The sequence below is a fragment of the Osmerus eperlanus genome, chromosome 10 (assembly GCF_963692335.1).
Source record: "Osmerus eperlanus chromosome 10, fOsmEpe2.1, whole genome shotgun sequence".
In the NCBI taxonomy this organism is placed as follows: domain Eukaryota; kingdom Metazoa; phylum Chordata; class Actinopteri; order Osmeriformes; family Osmeridae; genus Osmerus; species Osmerus eperlanus.
Window position 1 is genome coordinate 5,988,137 of NC_085027.1, and position 17,797 is coordinate 6,005,933.

Genomic DNA, 17,797 nt, shown 5'->3' on the forward strand with positions numbered 1-17,797 from the left:
ACACACCGAGCACGAGTGAAAGAGAGAGAATCGACAAAGTAGATCTGCAGTGTTCAAATCTTTTCTTTGTTGGTTCTCTTAATTGTTTCGTTTTTTTTACCGCCTCCAATTTGTGCGTCCAAGAGAAACTGTAGATTGCGGCTCCATTGAAGCCGCTGATGTAGTGAGACCAGTTCTCCACTTCTTCTTCATATCAGTCATTTTAAACCATTTTAACCTCCTCTGTAATTCTATATCCCTGTCAAGCACTTTTTCATTAGGCTCTTTGTCTAGGTTTTCCCCTTTTTCAAGGTCATTTGTAACGTGGAATCTATAAAAAAACTCAATGGAGAAAGTTATACGAATTCTTACTTTTTAATGGCGAAGTAAAAAAAATTCCATCTCAGACCTGGAGTTTAAAATGATCCCACAATCTGTATGTCAGCGGATGAAATTGCTGAATTGTAATTAGGCTCACCCATTCAACCTTTCATTCCCTTCTGTCTCTGTTGTCTCTTTCTCTCTATCCTTCTCTCTCTCTTTCCCTTTCTCTCTCTGTCTTTATCTCTCTCTCCCTCATTCTTTGGAAAATAGAAAATGCATGTTCTCAACCAAAAAAACCTGTGAAACATCCTACTTACATTAAAAAAATGTAAAAAAGACTAGAAAGAGAGAGAGAGATCCATCTCTTGCTCTCTCTCTGTAGGCCTTTTCCCTCTCTTTCTCCTTCTCTATCCCCATATCCCTCTCTCCTCTCTCTCGTCATGTGACAGTGATTATAATGTGTGAATAGGTGCGCTGGCCTCTGGGTGCCTTGTGTCCATGTCCACCTTAATAAAAGTCAGCACTTGTCATCATAGCCTCATATCACACACACTTACCCCCCCCTCCTCCTTCTCCCCCACCACTACACACGCACACACAAACAAACAGGCGTCCAGGTTTTTCTGTTTGTTTGTTGTGTACCATCTGAGACGCCACAGGCCAGAATGCTTCCAGAACCTGTCCAACCCTCCGCCGTTCCTCTCTCCTCTCTCTCTCCCCCTGTCCGGTTTGTTTGTCCCCGGTAGACCTTTCCTTTTTCCCCTGTCTACTGAGGTTAAACAGATGTGACTGCATTTCATTTAGCCTGAGCCACAACTCACCTCTGGCATCACAGACACGCTCTATAATTATCCCCGCCACCTTGTGTCACCGAGTCAGGATGTGTCAAAAGTGCAGGTGAAACCAGGGTCACTGTCAGAAAAATGAGTGGAAGATGTAAGAGAACCAAGCACCCATGGAGGTGTGGTAGAGATTCACTTCCTAGTAGCTCTGGTTTGACAACTACTAAGCGAAGTGAGACTTCACAACATTTACAGTAGCCTTTGCACGACAGGCAAATCTCTGGCTTTCTGAGCTGAAAACATGTACAGTCAGCAATCACTAAAGCACTAAACATTCAGGACAGCTACGGGTAGATTATTATGTTGTGTGTTAAAATGGCATGCAATAAGCAAACAATCGATTCTCAGCTCAAAAAACCTAGACCATGGGGATATTTACGCTCAGTGCAAATTAAGTTCAAAATAAAGACATAATACACCAGCAGTAAATCTGTACTCAGTGATAATGGGGGGTAGCCTAGTTGGGGTCAAAAATTAGCATTCATTTGAAGGCTCAGAGATTTAAATATGCCACAAATTTGATTGAGTAGAAGTCTTGGACCGGATTCATCCAGCCACTCTGCCTGTGTCTCCAGATTGATTTTTAAGTTATGGAGGAGGGGGAGAGTGGAGGAGTGGGGGCATGGGGTGGGGGATGGGGGGTGGCCAGGCAATCGGTAAGTACTGCCCAATCAAGACGTAAGAACATACAGCAGATTAGACAATTTGTAGTAATCAATGAAAATATTCCATGATTTGCAGTGTGCTCAATTCCCGCCATAAATCAAGAGCATAACGTGCAAATTCGTTAGCAATAAAACAAGGGCCGGCGACAGGGCAAACTATAAGAGATGAATTAAGGATCCGGGGGAGGAAGTGCGGACTGGTGCGGTAATGAGACAGAATTACAGGCCCCAGAATCCGGCCATGCTTCCCTTGCAGAAGCTGTCAACAACTAATGGTCTGGCTCCAAGTGCCTGCATTTGTCATCCTGTTTCCGTACACATATTTACTCCTTTATTTATCACCCCAATGCAATATCATCATTTTAATGTTAAATGCCCCCCACCTCGCCGGATATACACATTGACTTGTGCTGCTCATCTGCAGTACAGGAAGTGGGCCTTAGGGCGGTAAAAAATGAAACACAGCTGCCAAATGAGGAGTAAATCTTATTGGGTAACAAGGGGGCATGGAGGCAGGAAAGTGGAGATGTAGGCAGACCATGACTCTGCAGTATTCCCGGTCTTCTTCTAACTAGAACGTTGGAATATCTATGAGGCCACGAGTCTATCTTAGTGATGGGCGGAAAAAAGAATTGATGGGGAAATTCTTGCTGCAAAGCGGAGAGAAAGAATGGTGAAGTCACTGTCATTCGCTTGACTTGATTTTCTCGTTCTGTTTTGTGCATCCTTTGACAGCCTCAGGCCTTTTGTGAGTAACACAGGTGAGATGAGGCCTGTCTTGTGCCTCTTACAGGTCTCTATGGGCCTCGGTATGGGTCTCTCCTGCATCGGGTCTTAGCAGGGGTCTTCTGCCTCCTAATGGACTGGCTAGACAGATGATCCTGACAGCGACCCGCACAAGTGCTTTTGATTCTATCATTCGCTCTCTGTCGTAGGGCCGGGCCTGCTCTATCGGAGGAATTACCTAAAGTGCCTCTTATTTCATCATCTGAGGTGTCGTGGCAGGCCGTTCTTTTAATTTATACACCCCCCAAAACAAGTGCCGCTTCATACATCACACGCCCTCCTCTGAAAAATCATTGGTGGGAGCCGAGGCCAGGTGTAGAATCATTAACCTCAGCCGGGGTGTGAGAGCAGGGTCATTACAGCGTGCAGGAGCGTCCACATTGAGTGAGAGCAGCTTTTGTTACTTGACCTCTCCTTTATTACACTATCTACACAGACACAGGCACGCATCAATAAACTCATTTCCTCCAGCCTTGGGCGCCTGCCGTATGGGTCAAGGAATGTAGTTTCAACTGTAACCCTTCTCTTGAGTTCCATCACTCTGATGTGTGGCCAGTCCCTCATATGAAAATGGTCTGAAAGTTTGAGACGGATGAGTTTTTCCCAAAATGTTCACATCTTAGATAGAAAATGTGTATGATACAATTTCTTAACCTAGGCCACACATGCTGTTCTGTACCGGCGAGGTAATCAGTCTTTGATGGTAGCCACAGGGCAGACATAATATATTTTACTTTGCTGTGCATCCCACTACCAGACAATAGTAGTCTGTTGAGAAGATGCCTCACTAGCATGTGGGATTATAACGTGGGCGGAATAGGCGTTACTGGTACAGTACAGGCTTCTCTGACTTTGCTTACCCTTGGAAAGCTTTCTGCACCCCGTGATCCAACATCTGAAGAGCTGATAAAAACCCTTCAGTTGCCTCAAAGCAGCTGCATGGCTTAACATTGTCAAAAAGGTTTTTTATTTCCCTCCTGTTTCGACCTCCTGTGTATATTTTATTGAGCTGTTCTCATCCCACTGCAGAGCGAGGCAGCCATAAGCTGCGTTCAAAATGTATTTCGGAGCTCATTAACACGAGATGAGCACGCCTGGAACATACAATGTCCTTTTCAGAGACACTTTGAGAGAGAGCCTGGCTCGGAAACACCTAGAAGCTCAGGAGTGTTTTTTTAATATTCAGAATGAGTGCTTTTCATCTTTCTCTGCAGCAGCTCAACATGAGAGGATTAGAGAAGTTAATGAATTATCTTCACAGGGGCCTAAATGTGTGCAGGCAGCACTATCCCACGACTCATAACATGAGGGCCTTTAAATTTATTGAACTGGAGAGAGCGTTTTCTCACCCTTGGTTTGACCCAATTTATGACCATTATCAGTGTTTTTTTTCTTTCAATTAAATATAGAATATGTGACTCTTAACACTACAAGAAATAGGTAACAATACATTCGGTCAATTCAGGTGTGGCATTTATGTTAGTTTAGGCTATGTTATACTTGAGTTGCTTCAGGCTCAGTAGCTGCATTTGGACCCAAGGTTTCACTCCAATCCTAGACTGGACTGAGAGTGGAGGCCCCTGCCCATCGCTGGCATCATTTCACTCAAACTCCCGAGGCCAGCCTGTGTAAAATGCACCAGCACAAAACGATGGTAACACAGCAAGACCTTTCCGTTTTTCCAAATGAGGCTGAACTTCTGAAGAACGCCCTCAAGGGGAGAGCCCAAGCTCCGGACGCTTCCCTCCGGGATCTGCCTTTCCATTTTCTATCATACAAAGCAAATATCAAAAATGTGATTTGAATCTCTTGAAAAATTATCCCTGAAGGACATTACAAGGGGGAGTAATGTGTGGCTCATCGCCGCCCGCTTGCTTCTTTTACAGGCATCGATTAAGTCTCTTTAGCTCACTCTCGACCTGCCGCACAGTGGGGCAGGGCCACTTGGAGAGTGTGTCCACAGTCCAGAAACTGCAGACCAACTGCCCTCAAGGTTAATTGAAGTCCCACGAGTGTGTCTAGCTGCCTCTCTTTAACAGGGTGACCCATAAATGTTGGATTTCTGAACGGTGACATGAAAAAGTACGTGTGTGTGACTCATGTCCTTGAGTGACATTCGGTTGTGTTTTTAGAGTTAGAGGAAACTTCCGGAAAATGTTCTGGAGAGGAAAGTGTGGATGACACAAAAGTGTGACACGTGCCTCAATCAGCCTGCTGGCGTGCTAGCCTGTGGAAAATCCAAGCAGCTTTCTTCCATGAGAAAGCCTGATTTTGCAATGTAGAAATGGACTTAGTGCTTTAAAGATGCATTTACACAGTTACATCCATCAGGTTCAATCAGCTGTGATTCCCCAACCACATCAGAATCAGAGGTATCTGCAAATGAAATCTTTAAGAATCTTAAATCTTTAAAAACTAATTTAGTTAATGTTTTACCGTTGCCGATTAAAAGCCCTGTCTGCAATTATATTGGGCCCAGTGATTACGGAGTTCCATGATTTACTTTGCAGTGTGTGTGTGTGTGGGGATGTGTGTGTGTGGGGATGTGTGTGTGGATGTCTGTGCTTGCGTGTTTCAGCAGGAGACAGGAATAGATAGGCAAAAAAAAGAGAGATGATGGCCCCAGTTCAGAAACCCTCACTTGCATCCTTGTCATTTGCAAGATAATCTCGTCATCGATTTGTAAAAATGCTTGAAAATGAAATGAGTGTCCCTCATCCCACTTAATCAAGAAAGCGTATTGATCAGCCTCCTAATGAAGGATCATTTAGATACGGCTGAGAAGAATGGACAGGCCTAGCATATGATGTTGAGTAATAGGATGTCTTTATCTGCAGATTCCTGGATACCAGTAAAAGGTAGCCTGCTATGTCCTCAGAACGAGGAGCAGCTTCTCAGTTTCATTATCATCTGCCACAGTTCTAGTTTACATTCACCTTGCGAAATATATAGAAGGTTAATAAAGATGGTGCAGTAATTGCAGTAATTCATAGATAATCTTTCTTTGTTGGAACTCATTATTCTTAAAATTACTTTTTAAACTTTTCTTTACTAATTCAACATTAGTAGGTTGTGGGTAATATCTTACTTGTAGCCAAATGAACAAATTGGATTGTGAGAGTGAAGGAGGTGAAAAGATCCATTGTGGTTTGAACACTCTGACTGAATCCCGAGTTGATGGGCAGCTCTACTGCATTACAGTAGCGAGCCTGTGTGTACATGTGAGACAGAGAGATGGACACAGTGTCAGTGTGTTCAGAGGGCTCTCACTAACTAACAGCATGACTAACTTCTGGATGACATACCAGGATCCACTGACGTTGTTGTAAAAAAGTTGTGATTTGACAGTCATCCAAGTAAGGTTCCCAGTGGATTCCTTCCTGCTTCTTGCTGTGTGGGGGCGAAGTGTACTTCTTGGCTCCAGAAAGGCCTTCTTGAGAGGCCATTACAGGAAGTAAACTGGCTAAAGCTCCTCTAACAAAATAAGGTTATGGACTTCTCCTCTTTCTCCCTCCATTTTCACAGTCCCTCTCTCTCCCTCTCGGACGTCCTTGCACGCCGACATCGGTTTAGGTTTGGACGCGAAGTTTACACAAATAATGCATTTCCCATAAACACAGAAAGTGCCCAATCACACCTAATGGTGTTGTGTTAAAACACAGAGTGCTGCCTCCTGGGGTTCATATACTACCCAGAATGCACTCCAGCAGGAGGAGTATGTCGCTGTGATCAAAAGGTAAAAGCGGCGTGGGTCTAGGCGAGGAGAGGAGGAGCAGCTCTCATTACAGGCCCAAGACCTCCATTTGGGTATTTTTAATATGTGTATCCTATTAAGCTCTTTAAGTGCTTTTTGATAATTGTGCTTTGTACTTTTTTACGGCACTCCAGTCTATTCCCAGTTCAATTTCCTCTTTTATCGGACGTTTGAAATATTGATCCCTGACAGATAAAAGCAAACACCATCATCTCACGCCGCCATGTCCCGGAGTGAGTGAGTGAGCTCGCGGTGTGAGAGGGGGGTGAGGGGAAGGGGGGTGAGGGGAAGGGGGGTGAGGGGAAGGGTGGTGCACCAGGGACCAGTCGCTCATCCAACCCTCTCTCTTTTGTTTTATTGCGTTTTTTCGTCAACAGAATTTGCTTACTGCTCTGGGATGCTTATGTAAAACACCTGCCCACTGATGGCTCGTTGATATGACCATCTCCCTCCAGTGTCCCCCTACACCCCTCTATCTCTCCCCACCCCTCCCTCTCATCAACACCCACTCCCAACCCCTCCCCACCCCAGCTCCCCCCTTGACATTTTGCAAAGCGCAGCGTAGGGGCTCCCAGGGTGCTTTCCATGATTGCTGCTGCTTAAACCGCTGTCAGAGCCGCCAGAATAACAGTGATTTATCTCCATAGCAGCTTTATGGAAGTTAGTGTTTTCTGTTAACCTGAGCACTCAAATGCAGCTTGGTGGAGCCTCACCGTCACATTAACCTGAATCAATCACCTCTTGATTTTTCCATAAAAGAAAAGCCTGCTGTAAATAACGTTGGGATATTGGCTGGCTCCTCTGCACGCACAAAGCCCTGCCAGAGTCTGTGCTGAGCTAGGGATGATCTGATGATATTACTGTTGCCTGTTTTCCAATAGTCCTGGACCACCACAGTGCTACAGGCATGATCTGAAGTCCTGACTGTGATTATTGTTAGTCCTTGTTAAGCCGATTTTAAAACTATCTCTATCTGGAGACTTACACTGAACTGACATTCATAGACTGTGCTTGAGAACATAGTGCAAATTAACTTTGCACATTTCCTGAGAAAATGTACTGTACGTGACGTAAAATCGTAATATTTCCTGCTATTATGTCTGTTTAGAGAGCAGGGTGCCCACAGTATTTTGAGATCTGTTCGTTTAGGCATGGAAATACCACAAGATGGGCCTTCTATGCTGCCAACACTGGAGCTTTTTGTGGCCTGTTTGCCTTTTTAGCTTTGCAGACATTATTCGAGATTTACTGCAAACATTTGACCAACCAGCCCACTCTATTGACTGCGTTTGACAAGCGTAATCCTTTTCTTCTTTCCAGTCACTTCCATTCAGCGATCAATCAGAGCATCAATGCCGTGCAGACCGCTATGAAGTGCAGGCACAGTGGTCGATCATGAGACAGGCACCTTGTGGGCCCTTTCTCTCTATCTCTCTATCTCTCCCTCCCTCCCCCCTCCTCTCTCTCTCTCTCTCTCTCTCTCTCTCTCTTTCTCTCTCTATAATATAGTGATTGATTCATCTTCAAAGATATCTTAAGTGGTTGGCCGGGTGTAGTATATAATGCCTTTTTTTGTTGTTGACTGCAGCCCTTTTTCTTTCCCAAAGAGCAATCCTTTAAAACAACACAAAACAACACATCAAAACTTTCCCCCCAAGACGAATACTGAGAGCTTCTGACCTCCACGTCTCTCTGAAGCTCTGAGCTTTGATTTGAAAAATGGTGATATATATTCAGCCAAGTACAAAGAGGGAGGCATACTTTTAAGATCTCTTTGGAACATTTCACTCTTTGTAAATTGCACCTTAAACTTGTTCCACTTATTCCACTTTTTGCTCCTGAAAACACTCTTCTTATATGTTATATGAGATACAATTCTTATATATTCTCATCTTCACTGACAACCCCACGGTTCGCGCCCCATGGCCTCGGTCAGCTGTGTTGCAGCTTACACCTCAAGGCAACTTCCACATCATCTGCTCTAAGGTTCCACCAGTGCAGTGGAGAGACTTGCATCCACCTTCACTCAACAACAATCACTGGTGTGGGAAGAGACACAGATGGAATAAGTTCTCAACAGGATTCGGTAAGGGACTGAAGGTCACCAATCTGTCTAGTGTCACCCGGTCACCGCAAAGCCACATTAAAACCCTGATCTCTCCCAGATTGGGCTCCGGCTCCGACTCTCACAATACAGCCATGGCAAGGAGCACTTGTTCCTACTAATACATAGATGTAAGTTGAGAGAAGGGGGAGGTAATGCAGTTCCCTTGGAGGAGTATTATAGGAAGTGTAGTAATTAAAGCACAGACAGTGTCACTGACCTCTAGATTGCACCGTGCTGTCTCTTTTGTCCCCGGCTGTGCATCCAGGCTCATTGAGTGAAATTGTATCTTTTCACTTTGGCTCTTTAAAAAATGTGCGTGGTATTGGGAGTCGGTGAGGCGTGACTTTTCTTCTTCTCTGCCCCCCCTCCAACCCCCCCCCCCCCCCTCCAATTCTCCATCTCCTCTACCCCTCCTCCCTTCCTGTCCATCCCTTCATCCCCCTCTCTTTCTTACTGGGAGGTGTTTCATGAACAGCTGGGTCCCGGGAGATGCGGAGAGGTTACTGAAAGAGGCACTCTGTGTATAATTCGATGATTATCAGGTGTGTGTGTTTGTGTGCGTAGATATATATGTGTGTGTGCGTGTGTCACTCCACCCCGCCCCTCCTCCAGCTATTGGCAGGTGTCAGGTGACCGGCGGGCCTTGTCACAGACTGTCAGCTGCACCCTGTATGGCAGCAGACACACTGTTCACAGCATTACCATATGAGGATAAGGGACATCACGGCTCGTCTCGGAACTCTCGTGCTGAGCTGATCTGATTGGCTGAGCGGGCAGAGGAGCTCATAGTGCAGCAAGTTGAAGAAAAAAACATAGTACCCCCAGCTACAGGCAAGCTGATTTGTGTTGACATCTTTCATGTCATTTTTCTTGTCATGTACAACTACTCGTCATTTCTTTCTTAAATCATCAGGCATTTTTTATTGTGTTTTTCCCAACATAACAGAACAAAACAGGCCCTGAAATAGTCTCTCTCTCTGTATTTGTCTCTCTCCCTCTCTCTCTCTCTCTCTCTCTCTCTCTCTCTCTCTCTCTCTCTCTCTCTCTCTCTCTCTCTCTCTCTCTCTCTCTCTCTCTCTAACTAACCCTACAAACCCAGTTGACACTGCAAAACATGCCGGCTCTAATCTCCCCATGGCTTCTTCTCCCAAAAGGCAAGGCTCGGTAATGGCCAGATCGGTTCTAAGGGGGGGGGGGGGGGGGGGGGGGCTTCAAAGAGGGTCTCGCATTAGCGCTACCTTTAGCATGCTAATTGGTATGCTCCAGCTCTGTGGGGAGGCTGTTTGAGATGGAGGGGGACACGCGGGCTCCGCTCGATCCCTATCAGAGCAGACACGCTGTTCCTGGCCGGCCTGTCACAGCGCGGGGCCGCTCGGGGGGTGGGGGGAGACTGACACGGGGGCTCGACGTCTGCTGGGAATCCTTAAACCTGCCTCTCCGACCCACTTCATTATCTCTGCTGCTCCGTTTGTTGGCCTGCGTGTTGGGACTCCTCTGAGCGGGCTGGTGATAAGGGCAGACCCCTGGGCAGACCCTATCTATCGGCTATGGAATAGAATAGGAATGGAGTTGTAGTAAAGGAGAACATTGTGTGTTGTCTGCTTTGTGTTTGACCTCGCATTGTTAATGTTGAATAGGCCTTTGAATGGCGATACTTAAACAGTTTGTTTATAAATCACCTAACTGTACCATACCTCAATGTCTTGTACTCCACATAAAGAACAGAGAAACCAGATTGAGACAAACGTTTATAAACTGAATTTGAAAACATTGTAATGACTTTGTCTAAAGGGTGACTGATGCTTTTAAAAGCCAAGGCATCAAACACTTTTGAAACTAAAACGAGTGCTTGAAAAAAAAGACATAATACGTTAAACTTTTAAAGGGGCCACGATATACGGCAGTTCAAATCGATAGCATTAGCTTAGCTGTGACAAAATACATAAAAAGAGAATCAATGCTAATAAAGTGAGATCAGACTCACAAGAATGCCTCTACTCCTTGCATTCACCTCTAGATTTCTCCGTAGCCCACTGTCTCAAATGCAAGCCATGGCTAGCACTCATTACTGCTGGGCCCAGGTCAATTATTATAGCTATTAACTGTTGCCAAGCCCCCTCAACACAGCAAACACCTGCAATGAACACACTCAGAGGGTGTTACTCTAGATGTAAATTCACTTGTTCCACATGTTCAGAGTACTACTCATGAATTTGGGTAGAGACTGGATTTGTGTTTTAATTAATCTTGTCTGACGTACACATTTTTTTTTGCAGGTTTTCTTCTGAAGTATGTTGATGGACAACAGTTCCAGATCTTAAAATATAAAATATTCCCTTAACGAAAACTACAGCTTATCTTCATCTAATCTTTAAATTCTATCAAGTTTCAACTTAATATAATAATATTTTTTTTGTAATTATTAATTTTGTCTTTTGAAAATATGTTGCACAGAGGAACAGTTTTTCAGCATGTACCTCTAATATAGGTGGAGCTTGGTAAGTCTTGGGAGACTGAAGCATATAGTATATTGTTGAGTGCTTTTCTTTTGCCTTGTCATTGTGTAGACAGAGTGCCCTCATACCTGACTGAAGCTACTGCTCAAGCATGTCCCCTTCTCTTGAAGCTCAAGCACCTGTTCTCCTTTGCCTTAAACTACACTAAATGTCACTGAGGTGTTGGTAAAGGCATGTTCAAATAAAACGTCATCAGCTCCTATTTTATGTGAGCATACAAAAGTGACATTTTCTATGTGTGTAAATCATTTTGAACAATTTGGCTAATTAATTAGGTAATTTCTATAATTCAGAATGATGGTTTTTTTTCAACAGTTGTATCTATTGAAGAAAAAAAATCATAATTGTGATCTCTTAGATAGTTTCTTTTTAATTATTATTATTTGGTTAGTGGTCTTAGTTGGTTAGTGTTAAACTTTGTTGCTCTGGATATTTCATTTAGGAACATTCAAAATCAGGTTCTACCTGTCCAGCTTTCTATGAAATTGAAAGCCTATATCAGGCTGTAAAGACCTGCTTGGTCAGTTCACCTATTTCCTCTCCCTCAAATAGGCCAACTTTCTACTGTAATACTTGAGATGTATGTTTATCAATGTCTGTGCGAAAGAGAATACTTGTTCCTGTGTAGGTATATGTGTTATCACACGCAGGCCAGTGGTTGAGCCTGTGCGTGTGGCAGTAGACACACGCAAACACATGCACAGGGATACGGTTTCAGGCTGTGATCTGGAGCACAGCGCCCCACAGTGGTCATGTATGGAACCAGAAGCCCCACTCGGCCACCTCAGCACCCCGCACTACACTTTCTCTTGTGCGCCTGCCTGCCTGCCCAGAGATCCCGAGGTGAACATTACATTTACATAAAGGTGCAAACGCTTGGGCCCCGATGCCACCGACACTGTTTATCGTTTGATCAGCTATGATTGATGCTCTGTTAATACAAATCTAGCTTAGCGTATTTTCCCTGCCAAGGGACCCATGAAGAGGTTCAATTACAGAGCAATCTCATTAATTCGGGGAGCTGGTTACGGAGGAGGAGAGGACAGCCTCAATTTTTTTTATTCTGGAATGCAGATGTGTAGGGAACATAATTAGTAGATAAGAGTCCTAATTGGAACCTGCTGTGTGGCTGCAGAGGGTGTAGCCCTCGCTATGTTTTACAAGTTCCACAGTGTGGAAGTACACTTTTTTATATCCTGCTCACACACACGCACCATCCGTCACACACACTTGCCCAGGCGGGAGGGGGACCCCCCCCTCTGCCCCGACGCCGCACGGAATTGTTAGTGAAAGTGCTTCTGATGAGGAAAATGCACAAGCTCTGGAAATTCTATATTGGTGCTAGAGAAAAGAGACTTGTGTAAAACAAGTTTCCAGGGTATAGTGTTTTAATGCCCTCACTGTATAAAAACAAAATATTGGTATCTTGTGTTTGACTGCAGTGAGTAAGTGTGGTCTGGTAAAGAGGAATAAGATATTCAGACATTCAAGTAAACACACCGGAGTACAGTATCGTCCGGCACTGGCTGGAGAGAACATCTTCTTTCGGTTGTTGGAAGAATGTGGGGAGCTAACTTCAAACACTCCTGTGTGCCTTTTTAACAGCACCTTTATGGTGTTTTTATGACACAACGCAGGTCTCTCCCCCCTGCCCTGTCTCCCAGGCCATGTAAAATGTCAGGGTTGTGGACGGCTGGCTGGAGCCCACAGGGGCTGCAGTTCCACATATCAAAGGGCCGACCACCCCCTGGTCCAGCAAACACAGCCCCTGGTTCATAGGCCCTCGTTAGACAGCCCAGTTATGTAGACCTGCCTGTCTCTCAGCCTCTATGGGGAACCTGCTCTACATAAACAGTCTAGTAGGAGCCCACCCCCACACTCTCCATACACCCCCCTGCCCCTCTCAAGTCTTTAGAGGGACAGATACGAAACCAACCATACTCCCTGCGGTAGTCCGCTCTCTTCTGTAGTAGGCTGGGGGCAGCCCTCTCCCCCTGGACAGGGGTGTTATAAGAGTGTGTGAGGGAGGTCGGAGGGTGGGGGGTTGACACGGCTGAGCCAGCCCAGCCCATAGCTTGGTCCCACTGGTGTGGAGGAGGACTGGGAGCCAGAGAGGAGGAGGTGGGACCTCAACAGCTCTGGGTGGCGGATCTGCACCAGCTGTGCCCATGTGAGGGGAAAAGTGAGCCGGAGGAAGCTCCATTAGTTCCAGGGGAAGGCCTGGCCTTGTGTGGCCCATAGCCCTCAGCCCAGTAGAAAAAACCCTAGACGCACTGTACCTCTCTGTCTCTCTTTAACACACACACACACACACTCTCACCCTAGCCGTGAGATTCAACTCCAGTTAGAACCTCAGAGCTCAGAGGTCTCAGGACAATGAACAAAGCCCGCTGACTTACCTGACTCAGCTCATAAAGGAGAATAACAAGTCTGCAGCTCTGTTTTATGATCTTTACATTGTGGCCAATTACCTGAGGGCATTGCCCTGAAAAATAATCTTCAATTAATTATTTTACCCAAGGTTTCCTCATTTGTCCCATGTTTATCCAAGCCAAACAAAGAACTGAATGAGGACATTTAACAATCCAGCTGTATTCAATGACTTTCCTCTGTGAAATACAGTCAGAGAAGAACAGACCTGTATAAATGCTGGTTGGCCAAATCTTCTGATGGTAACATTTAAACACGCAGTCTTGTTGTTACTTTACAATGACATTTCTGACGAATTTTACAAAACCTACAATAGCAAAACATTCTCTCAAAAATCAGGGAATTTAGAGGGACTTGATGTAGCAAACGTAACTGTCTAATTTGAAATAACTTGCCATTAGTGTTTTGCCTGTCCCGTGGAAAGTTCCAGAAGGGGAGAACATATGCTCACATCAAAGCCGTCTTCTGCGATGCTCCTCCCTAAGTGCCACGCCAGTGGTTGATTAATTCACACAGGGTATTGCTTTATAGTTAAACAGCCAGCCAAAATAAGAAAGCAGTCTGTCCCATATTTGGTCAAGGAGGTACCTCTCTTCCGGGCTTCTGTCCTTCTTGAATAACAGAAAAGAGGAGGAACAACAAAAGCTAATCACTTTTCAGACTTGGCCTTTGTTGTTCAGTGACCCATATCTCTATTAATTACATACGTGGTTTATCTTTCGCACGCCCCTCCGATCCCTACGGCAAGTCTGCTTCCTCTGCAAAAACACTTCAAATGGGTCGAGATCTATGTCAGATGTATGGGCTTGCCTGCTAGGAGTGGGGGGCATTATGTTCAGAGGGAAACTAGTTCACAGGCCTGAGTTAAACACAGTGACAACTCAAACTGCAATGACCTGTTAAATGTTTTTTTTTTTCCGGTTTCATGGCTTGCAAGTATTTCCCCCCCTCCCCCCCAATATAAAAGGTTTTACTTCCTCACATTTTAATTTATTTTGTAACTTTTCAAAACACGGAACAATGTCTGTTTTTACTTAGGTTCTACATGTTTCCCATGTTCGTCTAGGTCTGATAGTTTATCTTCCTTCCTGCCTGTCTGTTGATCCGTCTCTCTGTGTATACATGTGTACTCAGTGTCTGTGTGTGTCGGTCTGTCTGTCTGGCCGTGTGAGGCGGGGGCCCCTGCTGAGCTGTCTGTCAGACCTGACTGCATTGACATTCTGACGGGGCCCGCCGTGGCTCCTCATGTTTTTCAATTAGACGTCCCTTTGCCCGCGCCTGTCTGAAAATGAAAGGGCACGATTGCAATGTTTGTATAAACCTAAAGCCTCTGTTCTCATGTGAAAGTGGTGTCACACAAGACAAATTCTAAGAGTGAAGATAAAATGTATCTTGAAATTATTTAGTACAAAATATGCGGTATATATACTGTATATTTATTCTACTGCATTAGACACTAGTGTCTTTTTGCCTCTCCTCCAGTTTTACCCAGTGGGCTGATACAGTGCTGTGTAGTTGACTCTTTTCCTCCCTGATGTGAAGGGTGAGAGGGGGGGGGGGGGGGGATTGTGGTTGTAGAGGGGGGAAAGATGCCAGAGGAGGTTTGGAGAAGCGTATGTAAACCTGCCAAACAGGAGCAGTTTATATCCCCCCCCCACACACACACACACACACGCACACTCTCCCACCAAACAGGTATTCCCATAGCCCTCTGAGCTCCCCGGCCAGCGCCCAGGGGTGGGAGTCTGAGTAAATAACCCAGAAGGCCTGCGATTTCCCAATCACAACAGAGGTGTCATTTACGCCCCCGTCACGGGGTGCGACCAGGGGGCCAGACTGAGCCCTGAGGAGACGCGCTATTGATCCGCCCCGCCAAGAAAGCCAGCTGCCATTAAAGCCATGACAGTGGAACTGTACAGCATCGATCGCCTGAGCTGGGGCCTCGGCGGTATTATTTATAGAGGGGCAGAGCTCCATCCACCACTCTCTTATGTCTGATAATTGATGGCAAGTGGGGCCTTGCTTCCTTCCCTGACCCCAGAACACTGAAAGACAGATGGATTACATCTAACACAATTATGATTGATATTATCAGATTACGCCATGCACGACAAGGTAGCCTGTGCTGGCTATGCTGAGCTTTTCACCCTGGCTGTCTGAGGCCTTTTCTTATTCTCCCCTAGCGGGGAGAGATATAGGAGTGTGTGTGTATGTGTGTCTGTGTGTCAATGGCACAACCTAACTATCTTTTTAGCTTTGGGCCTCTGAATTAACAGGCCAAGAACCTCCAACCACAGCTCTCGTCCAGAGAACGAACATGTAGATAACTAGTAGATCTTCTCCACCGCCCCATTAGCTCACCCCCTGTGTAGTAACACATCTGAGTTTTCACCTTCTGTGCTCACAGAGGGCTTTGGAAGGGCTGCTGTGTCTTGAATGTGGGTGAAAATTCAAGTTATCAGAAGCAATCTATATCACCCGCTGTTCAGGAGGTGTAAAAATGTATTGGCAGCTGACATTGCCTTGACTTAAAATCCAGCTAAGTAATCTAATAAATTCTGTTGAAATCTCCATCCCGTTTTCCGTCCCATTGATTTGTTTCCCTGAGATTTCTGTAAGTCATGGGGTGTAATGATTTGATTGAGCAATTCATATTTAGTGCCAACTCAATGCTTTCATATTGATTTTCATGCCAGCTGTTTTGCATTTCTCTGGAGCTCTTTATTGTCCTTTTTCTTGGTCTTCAGTACAACATACAGAACAGAGTTTTGAGGCTCACCTCTGTGAAACAATGTTCTATGTTTTCTGTCAAAGGACAAGAATATCCGAGAAGTAAACTGGATTATGCTAGTCAGAATTCTTTTTTAAAGCCTAAACTTGAATATTTTTATGATGAAGATAACTTAAGTTTGTGTACTGCATTTAGAACTAGTACTATGAGTACATATTGGCTTCTGTTACTTTCTGAATATGTGTACTGAAGTGAACTGACGTATGTGTGTGTGTGTGTATGTGTATGTGTGTTTTCTTTAGCATGAGACCTCTATTGTGAAGAAGGAAGCCACTGTGGCACAGCCTCAGAGCCAGAGCCCTCCTCAACAGACCTTTCCTGTCCACACTCAATGACCAACATACGCCTCTCAATCCATTTCTTTATGTGTTATTATTATGTAGCTTGCGTTCCCCCCCCCCCCCCTATAATTCAATTATTCTGGATAACCATAATGCAATTTGGGCATTGTTTATGAAACTCTCGCTGCACATAACTCTCCTTGTCAAACATGGGAGGTTAAAATGCCAGGCCAGTCTTAAAAGGCTGTCTTTATGTTTAGAAAGTGAAGTTTCTGCCTTCTCCCAAGATCATCTCTGTAGAGAATTGAATTAACGTGGCAGTCGGAATAGCTCCCTAAGCTTTAAATTGTAACAAGCCTTTTAAAATCCATTTTCTAGTTTCTGATTAGATTTAGCGTTATCATCACTGCTGCACAGATATGTCGGTTCTTCATTCATATTTGAGTGAGGAAAACATAAATCCTACAAATTGGTTCCTGTCTCTTCTTATTAAACTGATCTAGATTTATGACTCTGGCAGAGCACAAAGCATCAGACAATACTTGTCCTTACTTCTTTAGCTTCCTAAAAAAAAAAACACACTTTTTTCATTCAGTATTATTCATAGTAATTACATCAAATTAAATCATATGCCTTTTCCACTTCTACTACTGAATTATAGAGCAAATAAAAAAGTGAAACAAAAGTGTGTCAGTTTGAGATTAAGTCCAACAGGTTCTTATCAGATGCTAGAGTTTGCTCAGTTATACAAGACCAACATGTGTCTCAATATACTGTATGTTTATAGTAAAGTAACACATTCAATCTGGAGCACCTCTGAAACATGGTTTGTGTTAACCCCCTCACAGGGTACTATCCCAGTGGAGCAGATGTAAGTTTGAAGCTTCTTTGTGTGAGTGAGCTGGCAGCCAGTGTTCAAGGTGGGGGGCAGACCTACAGCTCTAGACTGGTCCAGGAAGGGGTGGGAGGAGGTGAGGCCGGGGGGCGGGCGGGGGCAGGAAGGTTGTACTGGCCTGGTCCTCGTCCTCTGTCCCCTCCTGCCAAGTGCATTTAACACCTGGAGTCCTGGCTGGGCGCTCTTTGGGCCCTGCTGTATAATGGCTTGTTAAACGGGGCTCAATAGGGCTAATTCACCTGATGAAAAAAGAGAAGAGGAAAAAAAAAAAAAAAAATATTGAGTGTCGGGCAAACACAAAAATGTTCCATTCACATGAGGCCCTGCTAGGATTACTATGCAGTTAAGCCGGGCCTATATCATGTTAATGTAATGGCTTCCAGTTTGTTTGTTTTGATACCCAATTTCATTTTTCTCTTTAGCGATG

General features: G+C 44.8%; 1 long non-coding RNA gene across 1 annotated transcript in view; it reads left to right on the plus strand.

Moving 5' to 3' along the window:
- Positions 1 to 17,797, plus strand: part of LOC134027720 (uncharacterized) — a 65,156-nt gene that overhangs the window by 31,814 nt on the left and 15,545 nt on the right. The gene's annotated exons all lie outside the window — the stretch shown is intronic.